The 20,443-nt window shown below is 35.7% G+C and overlaps 1 protein-coding gene across 1 annotated transcript in view; it reads left to right on the plus strand.

Moving 5' to 3' along the window:
* Positions 1-20,443, plus strand: part of LOC126964921 (uncharacterized) — a 648,802-nt gene that overhangs the window by 577,968 nt on the left and 50,391 nt on the right. The window lies entirely within an intron of this gene.

A 20,443-nucleotide genomic window follows, 5' to 3' on the forward strand; every position in this document is an offset into this window, starting at 1 on the left:
ATTTCAACGGTTCCACACAAACCTTGCCAGTATATTTGAAGGGTACATTCTCTTATAAGGAGGGTGGCTTCATAAATTTGCAGCAAATATAGTTCAAGAGATGATGATAGTTTTTGCTAGGTATTCAAATTCGGTGTTTTCATTTGACAGATGCAGATACTAGGTCTATCTAGTCCTTCATCAAAATATAGCTTGCTTTTTAGCCATTGTAAAAAAATCTCAATATAATTTTTTTTATTCGATCTCAGCTACCGTCAGAATCATGTTAACGATATCCGTACTGTGGCAATGATAATTCTACGGCGGCCATCTTGGATTTTTAAAATCATCCCAAGTTCGTTCTGTATTACCTCGAGAAACTCGAAAAAAATATTAATATTGTTGCAAAATAATTAGCGCAGCAACCATATTGGACTTAAAAAAATCTCCAAATTCAATTCCTACACCATGTCGATAGAAAAGTTGTCTAAGAATTGTATTGCTCTTCCTCGGACACTCTTAATATTTTCGCAATAAAATATACCCTGTGTCATTTTCTGTACACCTGAAAACGTGTTTGCAATATTTCATGATATTCTGTTGATTTAATAAGGGTTTCTACCCCTTACCCCGCGTAAGAAACAAACAAACAAACAAAAATCAAATACACATTTGCATTAGTAATAAACTACTAAGAATGATACATGCAGGCCATGAACTCTGATTTTTTTACCCGAATTCAAAAAAGAATGAGGTTTGCAATTCGTTGGTATGTTTTTTTATGTTTGTTACCTCAGAACTTTCGACTGGGACCAATTTTGATAATTCTTTTTTTGTTTGAAAGCTGGAGCTTTCCGTGTAGTTCCATTGCAATTCCGATCTGACAATGGCATCCATGAGAAAACCATAAAAGTCTTAAATTTGCTATAAGTATGTTTACGACAAATTTACGAGTAGCTGAATATTGCGCCAACCGACCTCGATAATTCTTTTTTATTGGAAAGAATATACTCCAAATCGAGTTTGGTGATATTTTGGTTAGGTTTTGACTATGGGACTCATGACAAAGTAACGGAACTCTTCAATTCTTAGGAGCAAATTAGGGATACTCAGCCGAATTATTTGTATGCAAAATTTTATAGATCTACTCATATTTTAACATTTTAAGACAATTAAAAGTAGAGTACTTCAGATTCACTAAAACTAAAAAATAAAAATTAACAAAAAAACAACCGACTTCAAAAACACTATTCCAAAACAATAGATATAATATGCACTTAAAATTATGAAAATAATTGCGAATTTTTGTACGATCTAATTAATTAATCTTAGTCTAGGTACGTTTAATGTTATTCGTGGAGTCGGTGTCAGCCAAGGTAGGTTTGTAAGTACATACATAGTTATAGATCAGATGTACTTTTTTATTAGAAACCATAATAGCACGGGGAAATGCAATAGTAGAAAGCATTATATTATGGTATTCAATTAAAAACGTGTCATAAGACTCTCAAATCGGTAGGGGTCCCGTCACTTGTCCCCAACGCCCAGTATTTAACTCAATCATATTTCTATGCTTAACTATTATTATATATTAACCTAACACTTGTATGATAAAATGTTTTAGCCTAGACCTACAAACTAATATACTCTGTAATCTGTCTATATATGATAAGCTAAATAAAATATTAAGATAAAAAGCTTCAGCAACTCTTGGACTTGATGTGGCTTAAGGAACATTGAACGCACGACAACGACAGCTGTTAAACGTTCGCTACTTTTAATTGTTCCTGAGCGGCGCGGGCCCGACGCCCGGATATTAGTTTTCTTAGTTAAGTGGAACCACCGAGATGGGATCGGGTTTTCATGAGAGCATCGTTCCAATTAATAGTATTACTATTTGTGCTCGAATTTGTTGATAAATATTAAACGGCATCTTTTTGTAGATTTCCGCAGTAAAGTGATAAGTTCATTTATATTGATAATTCCAATATTAAATGTAAGTAACAGTCCGATGTTTGTACATTACGGATAATGAAGAAAAACTTAAATGACTTCATATTAGTACCCACACCCCACATTTTAAGATCAACAGAGGCCAAAACAACAATGTATCACGAAAAAACTAATGCATGAGTTGTACTCTAAAATTTAACTTTATTTTAACCATAGTTAAATTCAGTGAATTTATATTGGCGCGAGTTACTAAGGTTTTGTGCACTGTTCAATACTTAATTCGGGTACAACCGTAGGGGCCAATGATGAAAAGTCCGGATGTCCATATCGCAGCTGCGGCCTCACATGAAACCCTAAAAGGCTGTTATATCAACCGGTGCCATGGCAATGCCATGTTCCAGAATGCTGTTATGCAGTTTGCGCCAAAACGGTTAAGAAGAACCATATAATTCGCGATGATCACAGATCATCAGATTTTTTGACGAGCAAAACATTCAGCTGGTGGTAATTGATACTCCCTGACCATTACAATGCAGTTCTGAGCGGCACTACAACTGCCCTCGTCACCTTCAGACATAAGATGTTACGTCTCATTTGCCCAGTAATTACACAAGCTACGACGCCCTTCAGACCGAATCACAGTAATGTTTACATATTACTGTTTCACGGCAGAAATAGGCGCCGTTGTGGTACCCATAATCTAGTCGGCATCCTGTCCAAAGGAGCCTCCCACTGGTGAACCGTGTGTATGCTTTTTTGTCATCATCTTCCATAAAAAAACGTTATGTTCTAAATATAACCCTGTTAAATACTAGGTAAAATAATAAATAAATATCGTTAAAAACAAAAATAATAGTTATACTCCGTTCCTAGCGTAGCATCGTAGCGCGTAGTACTTTGTAGCATTATCTATCGTAGTCAGATTATATGGCCACAGTTTAAAACATCTGGATTAATTTTAGCTCAAACGCCTCCTTGTCAATTTAAGACAAAAACTCATTTTCATAATACCAATATAATTATATAAATTAATTTTTAGAAATGTAACGTTCGCTTTAGTATAACGCCGGAATTAATAAGAGTTGAAATCTTACCCTCATCTAGCCCAGATTTGGAACCATGGGCTTCAAATATAGTCAGTTTTGTATGACATGGTCTACCCTAAAAGACACGCTAGTTAAATTACCATACAAACAGTGCGTAAATCCATATATTCGTGGCCAAACAGATTAGACACCTGTCCTAAAACCAAAGGTGAGACTTGAATTAATAAATATCAACAAGTTTTATTAAAATGTAAAGTATAAAACTGAATGCCTTTCTTTTCTGTTAACTCGGTAAGGCATGTGGCCATGTACCATAATTTCGACTGGCAACACCACTAGGAAGAAACACACTAACCATCACGCGTCGCGCATTCGTTTAAGAACACGATACATAAGAACGCGCGCACAGACACGCTTAAAGCTGCCTAACTCGGAATTCCACTTTTCCTAATAGGGCTACAAAAGGCCGTGTTGTAAAGACTGTGTGTACAGGAGATCAGATTTGTGACGTATATATTAAGAAGAAGTGGTGGTAAATCTAAACAATATGTTATGTTTTCAAAGTGACCCTCACTTCTAGGATTAATACACAAATAAAATTTGAATAACAAAATTTTCTGAACGATGCGGTATTCGAACCCACGACCTCCGGCGTTCCGTGCCGGTGCATATTGGGGTTGAGCAGGTTATTAACTGTAAAGTAGATCCTGTAGATGATACCACAACCTGAGAGTTGAACAAAGCAAATAGAATTTTATAACGAGGCGGTACTCGAACGGTTAGCTCAGTTGGTTAGAGCACCGGCACGGAACGCCAGAGGTCGTGGGTTTGAATCCCGCATCGTTCATAAAATTTTGTTTATCAAATTTTATTAGTGGTGGTAAAGTCTTTCACATTCATAAGTATCATTTTGAGATAGTCAAATGAATAATTTTCTTCTTCTTTTGAAGCAGTTCTGGATATCTGCAAATAATCTATAAGCTATGCTGTACGTACTCTCTTGTACTATTTCAATAGCCAATTTTATTCCTCTATCCTTTGCCCTTTCAGAACGGCGAGATTCTTTAAAAATAAAACTCATGGTCAGACTATGTACTAGGCCTAGACTATGAATCAGGAACTAGGGATATTTAATATCTAATAAATGAATAGAAGTACCATCTTTTTTATGTAATCAAGTTTAAATCACTTTATTCTTGTAGGTTGAGGAAATATCTAAATGACTACTAATAAGTTTTTAATGTTCATAATTGAAAAATAAACTTTTGAAGTTCGTTCGTACAATTCACAATTATATTTGTAAATTGCCAGGCAAACTAGAAATCGCGCCTCCTGCCATGATTCCTACATTACGTTTTCATTAATAACGTTTTAATTACTGTTATGTCTCCATACATACTTCGTTCATCTATAACAACTTCTGGAATAAATTACCTCGTACCTCTTATATGAGCATCAAAAGGGAATTTTATGATAATATTTTAATGCGGGTTAAACCGCTAGGCACTAAAGTTATACTTGGTTAAATATATAATACTTAGTCAGGCCATAAATACTGTTACAATTAAATATAAACAAAATATTACATTTGAATTTGGAATCTGTCATTTTTATATGATTGTTCATTGAGTTTTTTTATTTTGGCGCCAATACATTGGACAATATTTTGCGATTATACACAAAGTAGGTATGGAGCCGATTGCAATTTTTAAAACTTGCCATACGCTTGGTATTAGTAAAATGTTTGTGTACCGGGCAATTAATAGGTACAATGATACCTCCACTGTTTGTGACAGAAAAAGATCTGACCGTCCACGTAGTGTTCGTACGAAAAAGGTTGTCAAAGCAGTAAGAGAAAGAATTCGAAGAAATCCTGTCCGAAAGAAAAATATTTTATCTCGGGAAATGAAGATAGCACCTAGAACCATGTTGCGCATATTAAAAGATGACTTAGGACTTGCATGAGATGTACTGGTCATTTCTTAATTCATAATTCAAAAAAAAAATATGATGGTAAAATCGAAACAACTACTGAAGGCGTACGCAAAGGGAGGTCATAGAGAAATTTTGTTTACGGATGAGATTTTGTTTACAATCAAGCAACATTTTAAAAATGACCGTATTTATGCTCAAAGCTCTAAGGAAGCTTCCCAATTAGTCTACTGAGTGCAACGTGGGCACTATCCGACTTCAGTAATGGTTTATGGGTATGAAGGAGTGACTGAGCCATACTTTTGTGAAAAAGGTATCAAAACATCGGCACAGGTGTATCAAGATACCATTCTTGAGAAGGTTGTGAAGCCCCTTAACAGCACCGTGTTCAATAACCAAGAATGGTCCTTCCAGCAAGACTCGGCGCCGGGTCATAAAGCTCGGTCTACGCAGTCTTGGTTGGAAACGAACGTTTCGGACTGCATCAGAGCTGAAGACTGACAATCGTCCAGTCCCGATCTTAATGAGGCTTGCTCTTAACGCCATGATAATTTGGAGTCCCTAAAACAATCAAGCAATTTTCCCACGGAAAGACTGCGTGCTTCTATTGATAACTGGCCTCAACGTTTAAAGGACGTATTGCAGCCAATGGAAACCACTTCGAATAATCTTAACACTGTAAAAGTAATTAATGTTATTTGCAAAAGAAATTTTTTGGCAAGACTAGGTATATTGCTAGTTACTAGTCAGTTAAAAACCACAATAACAAATGAGAGCAAATAGAATACTAATAATTTGCAACTGCAAGAGAAATGCGACACAAAAGAACTCGCTAGAAATATTGCTGGTGCAATAAAAATCTATGATTGCTATTAATTTGATTTTTCAATACAAAAATCCGCGATACACACACTGCATACAAGAATGATTAACATGTTTAATTGTGTAGATAGTTTCGGGGCAGCTTTCACCGACGTGCCAAATGACGGATCTTAATTTGACGAAAAGTATATATAGGAAGAAGTTGAAAGTGTTTTGCAGTTTTAATATTTGAAGACAGACCAGACCATATTATTATTTTAGTACTGTGTGCGAAAAATAGTAGAAGCAAAATGATTTTAGTTGAGTTGATTGACGAGGGTAGCGCTTAACAAAAAGTAAAAAATAGGATTCTGAATAATTATACGCCGAGGGTTCCGTACTGTACCGCTTCAAATTAAAAGATTTTGGTAGTTAATACACAAATAGTAGTTAACACACACACAAAATAATTAGTTAACACACAATACAGGTAGTTAATACAGTCCAAATATTTTTTTTATTGTTTAACAATATATTTTTCTCTTGAAAAATCACAAGTAATCAAAATAATCATATTATATTTCGCATATTACCCAAAAAAAAGTACAATTTCAACAATTTTCAAACTGTTGCACAGTCTAGCTGGCCGTATGAATCATGTTTGTTTCCTTTGAAGTTGAAAACTTTCCAACCAATCCTCTCGCTAAAGCCAACCCGAGCAAAACAATACAACAGCAGCCACTTTCAACTTTCTTTCCTCCCTTTGCTGTTTCAAATTGGCCCGTACATTTAATTTTCTTGGCGATACACAGCGGTAAACAAGCCAAGTACTAAACAGATTTCTGCTATGCGTTCTCGCGACGTTAATCTGAGTTGACAGCGCTGTTCAAATGAATTGCAATATTCGATATTGTAGTACTTGATACTAATTCTAAATTGAATTTTTTTTCAGTTTTTCTTACTCGTACAAACAGTACAAAAAGAGACTATAAGACCCTTTATACAAGCTTTTCTTAAACATACATAGTTTATTGGTATGTATGGGTGAAATTAATTCAAATTCAAATTAAATTTGATTTGATTCAGGTATTATGGTTTACTTTCCGACGACAATGTTTTTTAATGACGACAACGACAATTAAAATTAAACAGTGTCTAGATCCACTACCACATTGAACGTTGTTTTTTTAAAAAAAAATAACGGCTTTCCCCTCGAGTGCCGGCAGAAGTAAAAACTTGAAAATTAACGTTGTGCATTTTTGAACAATTTTGAATGGTTAGGCAATAATTTTGCATGAAATGCTTTGTTTATCAGAATAAAAGTACTAGCATTTATGTAGTTAAATATAGTATTCATTTATTGCGCTATCGTACACAAAAATGACAATTTAAATTACATAATTCGACTTACAAACATTTTTTTGTTATTTTGTTTTGTATGGAATTGTAACAAAATTTCACGAATTATAGAAGAAATACCTTTATTTTAAGAGCTATGCAGTCATTCAATTACTTTACGACACGGATAATATTGATGTCTTTAACTCCAGTATTAATTCAATTAGAGCCTATTTGGTAAAACAATTTAGCAGTGATTAACAAATTAACATTAGGAATGAAATTACACCTTTTTGTTCATGGTTTCAAGTGGCGATAGGAGTGCGAGAAGATTTTATTTAATAATTTTATGAAGTTTTATTTAATAACTTTTAATTATACTTGTGTTGTTTGTTTGTAATTAATATGTTAGACTTAATAATATTATACTTGTTCCTATGTACATGCCAATTAATTATTTAAGGAAGCATAATTATTAGATCGAATGAATTATGTTTGTTAATTATTTTAATGTATGTACAACTAGCTGTTGGCTTTCTTTAAAATATCAAAATAAAAAATTAAATAAAATACTCAAGTCCCTCGATCTTACGAATTTTAAATCGTGTCCTGACGCACGTGACCTGGTAGAGCGCATACATTTCATACCCAACCCAAGAAAAGTGCTCAACGCCACTAAAGACGTTTTCACTTCAAAAATAAAACAAATTCCTTACATTAAGGATTGGTCTCCGCTGCACTCCAACTAGATACCGCAGGCGTAGTCAGTACAGTAGGTCGGTAACTAATACTACGCCCAAGTGCCAGCCAGTCTCGAATAATCTGTGACTTTGACGTGCCACATGTTCTGTTAAAGTTTGCTAATAATTGAAACTAAAATGCCGGGTTGCGTAGTAAAACTTTGTAAAAATAATGCTACAAGAAATAAGTAAGACACTGGGATCACATATCATAAGTATGTTGTATTTTATTAATTTGAATGTAAAATAACACGAAGCGGACGGCGTAGGTAGTGCGGTATCTAGTTGGAGCGCAGCGGAGACCAATCCTTAATCTTAGACAAATTCGTTTAAAAAAATAGTGACATTCATAATGTCAATAAAAGAAATAGGGATTAGCTTGCTAGTCATGTAAAGTCGACTCCATAAAGCCACAAACTCATTCAGAGGCCTATGTTAACATACAGAACTTACCTTAAACGAATATAAATCAGTTCCGAAGAAAATATTGTACACAAAAGGTTACGAAATAAGATTTCAGAATATCTGGATCTAGATAACCTTTGGGACTGAGCTGCTGGGCTGTTAAATGTCTGTCTCAGATTGATAAATGTAATTGTAGTTAAATAAGAATTTGTTTTTTTTAATGAAAATAAGGGACGAGACGAGCAGGTCGATCAGCTTCTTGAAAAACCCCAAAAATTCTGAGCGGTACTACAACTGCGCCCGTCATCTTGAGACATAAGATGTTAAGTCTCATTTGCGCAATACTCTCACTAGCTACGGCGCCTTTCAGACCGAAACACAGTAATACTTACACATTACTGCTTCACGGTAGAAATAGGCGCCGTTGTGGTACCCATAATCTAGCCGGCATCCTTTGCAAAGAAGCCTCGTACACTGGTAAAATAATGTATGTATTAAGTTGTCAATGGTGTAATTGTATTAAGTTGTCTTGCACCCAAAGCCTACAATTAGTTTAACCAATAAAGGTGGATGGTCTCTCCTCATCTTCTGGCACCATGATATTCTGTCTAAAGTTGTCGGGTTGAGAAGATTTTCTTTATGTATGAGGCTTGACATGCTGGCGTTATGTGTATGAAGGGCGTTCTCTGCGTCTCTATTTCTCTGGCAAGTTTAGTGGTATCTTCACCACAGTCCTGACTATGCGATCATACCACCTCAGACGGCTCTCTTGGGGCTTTACAGTTATAGTGCCGTGGATGTAGATAAGATAACACTTGTTAAAAAAGAATAGTAGTTTTGGTAGGTATTTGAAACAATTTTTTTTTCTTAACGTATAAATCTTTCGCCTTTCTTTAATGTCACAGCAGAGATTACGATGAATGCATACTGACCTATATCTTTCTTCAAAATCAATGGTATGGTATAGGGGCTCCTGTTTCCGCAATTAGACCACTTGCATGGGTCCAGTAATGTCAAGTTACTCCAACCAGCCCAGCTCCTTCCAGAAGTTCAGAACATTCCAAAAAAAGGAATAAGGCTGATTTAAAGTATCACAAAATATATATTAAATAATAATTTTAAGTGTTATGTAACAACCAAAAGTCCTTATACGCTCGAAGTTAAAACAACATCAAAGTTGGCAACTACACGTGTGTAATTAAACTTAACTAATAAGTTCCCATATTTACAGTTTAACTTAAAAACTTCGGTGGAAAACTAACTTATTGCAGTTATTTCATAAGTTTGACAACCTATTTTACGGCGACTGTGTGAAATTTAATTAGTTTTGTTTTAAAGTAACACCCTTATATGAACCTTATACTGTCTGTATTTCCTTTCGAAATCTAAGTGCAATTATTGAAATAGAGGAGTAGGTAATGGATAATTGGTATCATCTTAATTTTAATGCTAACACTTTGGAAAAACTGTATATATTGCTTGATTTTTTGGCTTTTGTTGAAATGTGGCATGCTTTTACTAACTTTTTTATGGCTATTAAATTATCCGGATAAACTTAATATACTTACAGAACATCAATAAGGTTTTCAACGAGGCAGGTTGACTGAAGCATGAAGCAAATCCGCACTATGCTCTCTGGTTGCTGAGAAAGTTGACAAACGTTAAAAAATGTATTTCAGTTTTTCTAGATCTCAACAAAGCTTACACTATCTCTCTCCCCATTCTTATGAATTAACTAGAAGCTATAAGAAGGTATAAGAGGTGCGCAGCTACACCTATTCAGCCAGTATCTTTCTGAACCTAAGCAAAAAGCAAAACTAGGTAAGTGCACCAGTGCATTCGTCGTTATCATACGGCGTGCCACAGGGCAGTGTTCTTGGACCAACCCAATAGGGAAATATTGAATATATATAACTGTTTTCCTTGATATTAGGCTCAAGAATGCAAACATCTTCTCGTTTGTCGATGACACTGTGATAGTATTCACTGGTGACTCATAGGACAGTGTGAGGAAAAATACCGAAGCGGGCTTGCGTGAAATTTATACATGCTAAATACGAATCTACTTACCCTTAATGAAAATAAGACCAAGTACATAGTTTATATAACGACCTGCTAAAGATTTCAAAATTCAAATTCATGACTGCGTTTACAATGTTAGTACAGTAATTTGTAACTGCCCATATATTTAGAAAGTTGCTCAAACTACTATCTCGATGTCATATTGGGTCAATGACTTCCCCGGACGGAGCCCTTACATTTTTGCACATAGTCATGTATACAGATTCTTTGAGTAAACTTCTTTCGTATTCCTTAATAAAAGCAAGGTGTAAGATTGTGCCTCCTCCAACAGCAACGACCAGGATCACGATTCAACCTGCTCCAAGATGGATAAGAAAGCAGACGCACTACATTCCGACAAGAGACCAGACTGAGGTGATGTTTCTTAACTATTACAATGGCATCCAAATCCATACTAATGAGAAAACTAACCTGGATTTTTAAGTCATTAAGATTTTACATATCATTTACCTAGAGTGCCGGCTAGCCCCAAATTTGATTACAAAGATCTGTTGAAAGAGCTTTAGTACAATCTATATATACTACCTGAGAGACCACTCCATCTTGTGGCTTTTAAAAGTAATTTGGTCTAGGACTCTAGCCACATGTCCTGCCCATTGCCATTTCATTTTTAGTGCATGTTTAAGGACATCTGTGGACATCTGGTTTTTTCCTGAATCTTCCTTAGCTTTTCGTTTGCATAGTAAGTGAATTTATGTATATAAAAGAGATCTATATATATATAAGAGATTTCCACCTATATATTGAATCATCACGATATCTCTGGAACCATAAAGCGTCTACGCGTTCTCTAGGCTTGAAATTTGGTAGGAATATTCCTTTCGTCGAGTAGAGGTCAGCTAAGAATTTCGGATTTTACGAAATTCCATCGGCGAGAGTTTTTTTTTAACAGAACAACGACTGTCGGTTCCGCTAGTGATATAAATGAAACACCTATAGATTTGAAAGAGTCGTTAATCACAATATGACGACTATGAACATGGTTTACTTCTCTTAAATTAATGAATACAGTATCGAGAGATAAATTAATATAACCGCAGTTCTTGAAAGAGCAAATTTATTCCGTTTTGTGTATCATTAAAACGTGCAGGAATAAATGAATATTGGCAAGTGTTGTCCTGAACACTGTCGCAGTCTGTAGCTTATTGGAAGTCTTTATATTTTTTAAGCGTTAAAAGTTACATAAAACTTATGTAAGTTTTGTCTTATATCTTCGTCTTTGTAGAGTTTCACTCATAACTTCTTCTTTTTGGTTTATTGGCTTCGCGCGCTGGGCGTTTAAGTTATTCTCAATTTATTAAAAGAAAAATCGAGGAATTATATTTACTCAACAATATCAAAAAAAATTCTATGTTAACTAAACCTTGAATAGAATTAGGTAAGTATAGAAATTAATATGGAATGGAGCTACATATTTAAAACTTAATATCATTCATTAGGAAGGAAGTATTTATGCGCAAGGTTCATGAGAGGACAAGAGAATGTCAATCATCAATGAAGTAGGAAGTGGAATAAGACCTAAGATTTTGAATTTTAAGCCGATACCTAACGCGCACACTGAAAAATTAAAAGTTGGTCACGCGTTGATCAGGTTGTTTATACGTTAGTATATTATAAGTCTATGATCTAATGGGGCAATGCTGCCGCTATAAATACAATATTTGTGCTGCAAAAGAGGTAAAGAATCATTGAGAGCAAAATTCAAAGAAATTAACATCTTGACTGTTGCTTCTCAATATATTCTTGATAATGTAATGTATGTTCATAGGCAATTTACTAGAAACTGTCATAACCATAATGTTAACACCAGGAACAAACATAAACTTATAATGCCTACCACTCGGCTAAGTCGAGTTAGTAAGTATTTTGTGGGGCGATGTATATGCTTGCACAACAAGATCCCAGAAAATGTTCAAAACAAAAGTATCACGTTATTCAAAAGAATTGTTAAAAAACGTTTGTGTGGTAAAGGTTACTATGACATAAATGACTTTCTCAAGGATATACCACAGATTGGTAATGGAGTGACCGCGCTCAGGCTATTAAATAATAAGTTTAATTGTACAATATTACTTGGTAAACATTTTTTCGATGAATAAAAAAAAGCCCGCTGAGTTTGTTGCGCCCATTCTTCTCAGGTCTTAGGCATTCATTTTGAAATGGGTGGTAGTTTTTGACTTTCAATAAGTGATGTCACATCCTATTTTGAATAAAAATATTTGAATTTGAATTTGGATCTATTATATTAGACAAAAATTATAAAAACATCACCTCCAAGTTTCTAGTTCTTTGTTTATACGCTACGAGGGTCATTTGACGGTATGTGCTCGCGGCAAACGATATTTTCTTTCAACACCAAAGGAATCACAGCAGCGTTGCTTTTTTATGCTATTTAATGTATTTATTCTTAAAAAAGAGAATTTTGAGTGCATTAATAAAGCCATTATTCGCACACACATGGCATTTACACGCACTCTCTCATTTTATTTAAATGTAAATAATTAATTTAAATGTTATGTTAAGTGTGATGTATTAGTTAATATAAATGTCATGTTAAATGTTCTGAATTTATATCTTATGTGTTAATTACGCTCAGTTTTGATAGTGTAGACTGTAGACCAATAAACTGATGCAGGACCCGCTCGACCAAACGGTCTAGAGCTATGGATATTATGAATCTCCTTAAAATAGCCACCAATTCAATTAAACATTCTAATTTTACTTAGGAGGAAATAAAAATGGCCGTTTTTCCATACAAGAGAACATTAATTCTCTTTCCTCCATTATTTCTAACTCTGGACCAATATAATCTTCAAATAAGATCAATATCCGTGCCTCTCTGTTTGGCATTTATTGATATTTTAACTTATATTACTTAAAAAAAGTACTTCGTACAGCCTAGTATATAAACGACAACAATAAGAGAGATAATTTAAGCGGTCCGACACAATATTTCCTTCTCATTCAGTTTCCAAAATTAAGTTACGATTGGCTAATATTTGGAGAAAGAAACTACTGAGGACGAGACCCTTTTTTTGAGTTTTTTACTCACGATTTTAAGTCGGAGCTGCACCTATCCTTTTCATACTAATTATTGTCTCGCCCGTGCTAGCGCGATGCTGTTTTGGAATTATTAACCTATGATACGCCAACATGTCCCGCGCGCCCGCAAAAGCCACTTGAGCTGTCTAGGCGCCAAACCCGACGCCGGCCACTTGAAACGTGATACCCACTTGTGTTTATAATACTCGAGGTATCATTATGCAGTTACGGGTTGCTAGATAAACAAGCTTGGTAATTGTAAACAAAAAACGTGATTCTGTGAATGACACCGCTCTTTCAGAGTTGTCAAAACAAAAATTTCGAAATTAGATTAAAGGAACATATTGGAATAATCATTCCGAAACATCACTATTCGCGGAACACTTAATTGATACCGGTCACTCACTCGGAAACAATAATAATTTTAATATTTTACATACATGTGAAAAAGGATTCCGCTTAAATGTGTTAGAGCAATTAGAAATAATAAAACACAAAAATAACATATTTACATTGTTGAATGAACAAACAAGTTCAGTCCCATCACCTTTGTTGCGTATCTCTTCCGGGGGGTAACACGTCACAACTGCCGACCAATCACAGCGCGTTCAATCAACCTTTTATACAAAAGAGCGGCTTCCGGCTCACTTTATTCAGTCTCGTTCCAGATTTTGGCGAGACAACACGTCCTGGGATGCCTCGTGTAGAGGCCTAACACGTGTCGAATTGTTTAAAGACAAATATTGGCGGAATTGACACTAAAGAAAACTCAAATCAATTGTATACTTAATTCTTTGTTTTATAGAATATTGCTTTTATTTCTAAAAAAAAATTCACACAATAATCTAAAAAGCTTCAGCTTCTGTCTACCTCTTAAGCACAGACCATTCATTTTATTGTACTGCCTCAATTATCTTTAATAGATTATAAAAGTTAATTTTAGATTATCAAATTAGCCTGTTAAAACATCACCAAAAATTCCACTAAAAATGTTCAACTGCAACTTAAAATACGAAATGCCAGCACATAACGAGGTTTATAATGACAAAAGTTCAACGTTCAGCAAAGTATGAAAATTCACCAGGAGATTAAAAACGTTGCAGCTACAAAAATATCATCGTTTTGGGAGCCGTTGAAAACTTGTATGTAGTGCAGTGAGCCATATTCTGATAACGTTTTATTAAAAGGCGCGGGATTAAACCTCATACAATACAGTCAATTATATTTTCAACTAAAAATGTCAAAATATGTGACGCAAACTTATGGCTCCCTGCTTTTTGAGAGAGATTTCAAATTTGAGGGTATTTCATCAACTTGACCTACGACATATATATAATTGACATTAATACAATATAAAACTAAGAACTTGAGTAGGCCCAAGCGAAATGAAGCAGTTTTAATGTGGTCTTTTAAGACTACATACATTTCCCGCCGCGTCAGTGTCACGCTGTCAAGTTCCATGACACTGATGGCAAAATGAAAGGCGGCAGGGCTTGACGATGAGCTTTAGTATGAGTGGCGAACACAATAGTCCAATTCTGGACGCGGTGTTACTAGGTATCTTTTAGGACTAGGAAATAGCCACCCTCTTCGAATAATAATAATAATAATACATTTCACACCGAAGTAGTAGCGCGTTATCAGCTTGGTAGGTTTTGAATACCAAAAATACGAATATTTGAACACACGATTTACTGACGCTTTAGAAAAGTCGATCGCTAGAAAGGTAAGAAAAGAAAAAAACAAACATTTCCCTTTTCAAAAAAAACAAAATTACCCATGCTTCATCATCACCATATCAGCCGGAAGATGTCCACTGCTGGACAAAGGCCTCTCTCAAACACCTCCACGATAATCGGTTCTGCGCCACCCTCATCAAACGTATTCTGGCGATCTTGACCAGGTCAACTGTCCATCTTGTCTTCTGGAGGACTTTACATTCGAGAACTTTAATGCCCCAACGGCTATCTGTATTCATTATTCATCCTAAAATCCATAAGTTGACCTGGAAGTCAATAATATCCAACTACAACACACAACTACAATACATTTTGCCAGTGAAACGCAGAAGGCAATTTAATTTTTCTTCAAAGACTCTTTAATCATCAGCAATAAAATATTACCACGTGAGATGTATTTTAGCATACCGTACAATTTTATTTATAAATAAATATATATGACCAACAAAAAATGCACACGGGTTTCCCAATAGCCAAGTATGAAACTAATTGTATAGTTATGCATTAGTAATCGTAGTATCCGTAGATCCCAAAAGCAAATTTACACTGTCAATCCCACCGCACGAGCCGAGCGTAGCTTGCCGCGGCAGCACCAACCAGTGCCAGAACCTCTTGTTCACTACTATATATTTCAACAATAATTTCAGATGAAAAGTTGCAAGCAAATTGCGTATCAAAAAAATATACATATAAAATTGACCAATCAGAACGCTCAACGTCTCACACTGCTAACTTCATCTATATATATATATATATATATATATATATATATACGTGGAAATCTCTTATATATATATATATAAGAGATTTCCACGTATGTAGTCACTCATCACAATATCTCTGGAACCATTAGGCGAAGAGTCTTGAAATTTTGTTGGAATATTCCTTTCACCGAGTAGAGGTCAGCTAAGAATTTTACGAAATTCCACCCGCAAGAGTTTTTTTTAATATGAACAGAACAACGTCTGTTGGGTCAGCTATACAAATAATATACCTAGATTTATTATAATATCAATATAGTGTACCAGTGACATTACAATATCACTAAAACCAGACCTTTTAATTGTAAGAAATGAAGTCCATTGACAATCTATCGGTTAATTATAATATCAATAGTGAAAGTATAATATCACAGCTTTGACAATGTACCTACGACTTATATATAGCTGACATTAAAAGAATATGAAACTAAGTTGTGTACGTACGCCATTTACCGTTTCGCTGCCAATTATTTGTACGTAAGCACCCAACAAAACATTCAAGAAACACCTAACTTCGAGTTCACTATTTCACCTGCAAGCATTACCGTAATCAACTCGTCTTTAAACCACCAAAATACCTTTGCATTCATAACTATATGTCAAGCCCAACGCAACCGTATTTCTAAAGGCTTAAGGAATGTTTAAGAAAACACACGATTACGAAGTAAATATAAAGTTTGCAATGCTCCAGAAACGAAACTCAAGGAATCTATTCGCAAGAGTGTAAAAACAGCAATAAAAGTGAACGGTCTTCTAAAGTGTAAGGATAGGGGCGATAAAGCTAAACTCTGCGATGTTCATTGGTGTATGATAATTTTTGGTGTTGGTTTATTGATAGGAAAGAAGTTCACCAGTGGGAGGCTATTTTGCACCGGATGCAGGCTATTTTGCACCGGATGCAGGCTATTTTGCACCGGATGCAGGCTATATTATGGGTACCACAACGGCGCCTATTTCTGCCGTGAAGCAGTAATGTGTAAGCATTACAGTGTTTTGGTCTGAAGGGCGTCGTAGCTAGTGAAATTACTGGGCAAATGAGACTACAACTTATGTCTGAAGGTGACGAGCACAGTTGTAGTGCTGCTCACCGATTTTACAAGATTATAGCCGTCATGTGTCAATCTATTAATGACTGCACGTTTCATATAATCGGGTGAAATGATTTTTTCTTAATGAGTTTCGCTACGCTGCAACTGACTGACAACTGAACTGTCTTGCAGTTTAGGCCCACGCGTCGATTGATCGCACGTATTCAGACAACTAGCGCAATCTAGACCTTTCATACGTAACTAAATTCAACAGCCTCGCCAAACTCTCCAAGAAAAAAGTGATTCGCTCGATTGTTTGAAACTTGCAAAATGATAGATTGACAGATGACGGCTATAATCTTGTAAAAACGGAGATAGCCGAAATCCACTACGTTGTAAGCAACTGTTCTCTTTCAAACTTAGCCGGACTTCGTGGCCAATCACCTTATTGTAACAACCAGTGGGAGACTCCTATGCACAGGAAGCCGGTTAGATCATGGGTACCACAACGGCGCCTATTTCTGCCGTGAAGCAGTAATGTGTAACAATTACTGTGTTTCGGTGTGAAGGGCGCTGTAGCTAGTAAAATTACTGGGCAAATGATACTTAACATCTTATGTCTCAAGGTGACGAGCGCAATTGTACCTAGTGCCTCCTAATTTTTGAACTTTTCAAGAATCCTGGGCGGCACTGCTTTGTAATGGGCAGGGCGTATCAATTACCATCAGCTGAGCGTCCTGCTCGTCTCGTCCCGTATTTTCATCATGATAGGTTGGGCTTTAATGAGAAGAAGTGGCGCACTATCAATAATAATTATAATAATATTCTTACATTCAATAAAATAACTAAATATCATATTTAATTTGTTTTGGTGTGAATTGACAGCTATGACATCATAGTATGGCACAAACTCGACCCTATTCTCATTTGAATTGTATTTACTACAAACACCCTGGATGGATGGTTTGCTACGTCATCGGTATTAACGTCATCCGAATTATAAAGAAGTCTTATAGCTTTAAACAATAAAAAAGCAGCCACTACAAACCGCAGGTCCGGCCACACATGGAGTATAGCTGTCATCTCTGGTCTGGCGCACCCCAGTATCTGCTCGATCCTTGTGCGGTGTTTCCGGGACGATACGACATGGATACCTTCAAAAAAGCGCGTACACCTTCCTTAAGGGCCGGCAAGGCTCTTGTGATTCCTCTGGTGTTGCAAGAGAATGTGGGCGGCGGTGATCACTTAACACCAGGTGACCCGTACGCTCGTTTGTCCTCCTATTCCATAATTTAAACAAAAAAAAAATTGCGAGTCGGACTCGCCCGTGAAGGGTACCGTAGCAGCAAGTAACATAATATAAATGTTCTTGTAGTTCGTTGTAGCTCTAATCGATGTTTTCATAATAGTGTATTTTTTCAATTAAGTTATTGATAATACTATTTATGACTTACCTATTAAAAAAAAACTACTTACTAGATCTCGTTCAAACCAATTTTCGGTAGAAGTTTGCACGGTAATGTACATGACATATTTTTTTTAGTTTTATCATATTCTTATTTTTGAAGTTACAGGGGTGGGACACATTTTACCACTTTGGAATTGTCTCTCGCGCTAACTTTTCAGTTTAGAAAAAATATACTAGAAACCTCAATATCATTATTAAAAACATATCCATAAATACCCTACAAACGTTGGGTTGTATGGATTTGATGAAAAAAAATTTTTTTGAGTTTCAGTTCTAAGTATTGGGAATCCCCAAAATTAGTTGTTTTTCTTTTCTTTTCTTGTGTGAAAATCTTAATGCGGTTCACAGAATACATCTACTTACCAAGTTTCAACAGTATAGTTCGTATAGTTTCGGCTGTGATATACGGACGGACAGACAGACAGACATGACGAATCTATAAGAGTTCCGTTTTTTGCCATTTGCCTACGGAACCCTAAAAATGGACCCAAAAAACCGTTGCAATGCGTTCTTCATACAAATTGATGATGCCGGTTCCACAACTAATTATGATATCAATATACAAATGATTTAAGTTTTCTTTTTAAGTTTTCTTTAGTGTTAATTCCGTCAATATTTGTTTTTAAAACAATTCGACAAGTGTTTCGCCTCTACACGAGGCATCCTCAGGACGTGTTGTCTCGCCAAAATCTGGCACGAGACTTTCGAGAAAGAAAACTTAAATCATTTGTATAATTATGAATTTCCGCTAAGTAACGCCTAATTCAATAAAATTTCTATGATATCAATTTCAAAAGCAATCAATATCCAATAATTCCAATACCAATTCAAAACGTAGTAATATAAGTTCATTCTAAAACACGATCCGATCTTCGCTTCATCTCAATTGCACTCGGCATTATAAAATTTTATTAGCTAACTATTCCACCATTTCATTCAATCCGGTCCTTTGCAAGCGCTCAGCTGATTAATGTATCTTAAAAATAAACTATTCAGATATTTTTTAACTCTGAATGCTATTTGAAGTGCTATCAGCTGTTCTATCCTATTAACAACCTAATTTAATATTCAATATCTAAAAGCGAATCGTGGTCTACGTAATTTTTTTAACTTTAAGAGATTTCCTTCGTTTTTGTTTCGATTGATTTTGGTATCATACGTTTTATACAGGTTATTGTCAGCAATATTACTACTGCGGGACTCGAACCCGTGACTTCTCGGGGACTGAGCGCTCTCACCAACTGAGCCACCGTTCCAGTGACGCATGATTCGTAAATTTAGGTATGCCTTTTTCAATTCTCAGGTTGTGGCTCCATCTACAGTAACTTACTTTACAGCTTATAACCTGCTCAACCACAATAATTTTATATTAGGAAATTGAATTGCGATATCTCTCCGCTCAAATTCATACTCAAATCTAAACAATTTGTTATTTTTTAAAGTGATATCCCTTACTTATTGATTATACGAATCGAATTTGTAACTAATTTATAAAAAAAAATATTTTGTAGGTTCTATAGTTCTATATTTTATTACAATTTGTATAATATGGTTTTTGTTTGAACTATTTTGTATATTAGTAATATGGCTATCCATCCAGATGTCCACGCCGTCCTTATTATATCTTCTGCTGACTACACATCCTTATAGTTACCAAGTCTATGTCGACACCCCTCTCGGAACGTTAGACCATTGCCTGGTCAGGAGTGTAGTGGCTATCCAACGCCCATATCGCAGACCACCAGCGACCCACCGCGTTTGGCACTACAAGTCAGCAGATTGGGATAGGATGTGTCCCTTTTTTGCATCCTACCCTTGGGGCAAGGTTTGTTTCCCTTCAGATGATCCCCGTGCCTGCGCCGTTGCAGTAGCCGATGTGATAGTACAGGGCATGGATATTTTTATACCATGCTGTGTAGTACCGATCGGTGGCAGATTATAGCCCTGGTCCGATGCGTCAGTTAAAGCAGCATCTGACTGTAAAATAAACAGGCGTATGGAACTTGGAGTGCGGCGCTGGGCTCAAAGGATCTGAGATCAAAAGAGGAAATATAACCGTGCCTGCAGATTCTTTAAGCGGCAAATCGCCCGTGCGAAATCGAAACACGTTGTCAAAATCAGCGAGCTGC

The sequence above is a fragment of the Leptidea sinapis genome, chromosome 6, assembly GCF_905404315.1.
Source record: "Leptidea sinapis chromosome 6, ilLepSina1.1, whole genome shotgun sequence".
Lineage (NCBI taxonomy): Eukaryota > Metazoa > Arthropoda > Insecta > Lepidoptera > Pieridae > Leptidea > Leptidea sinapis.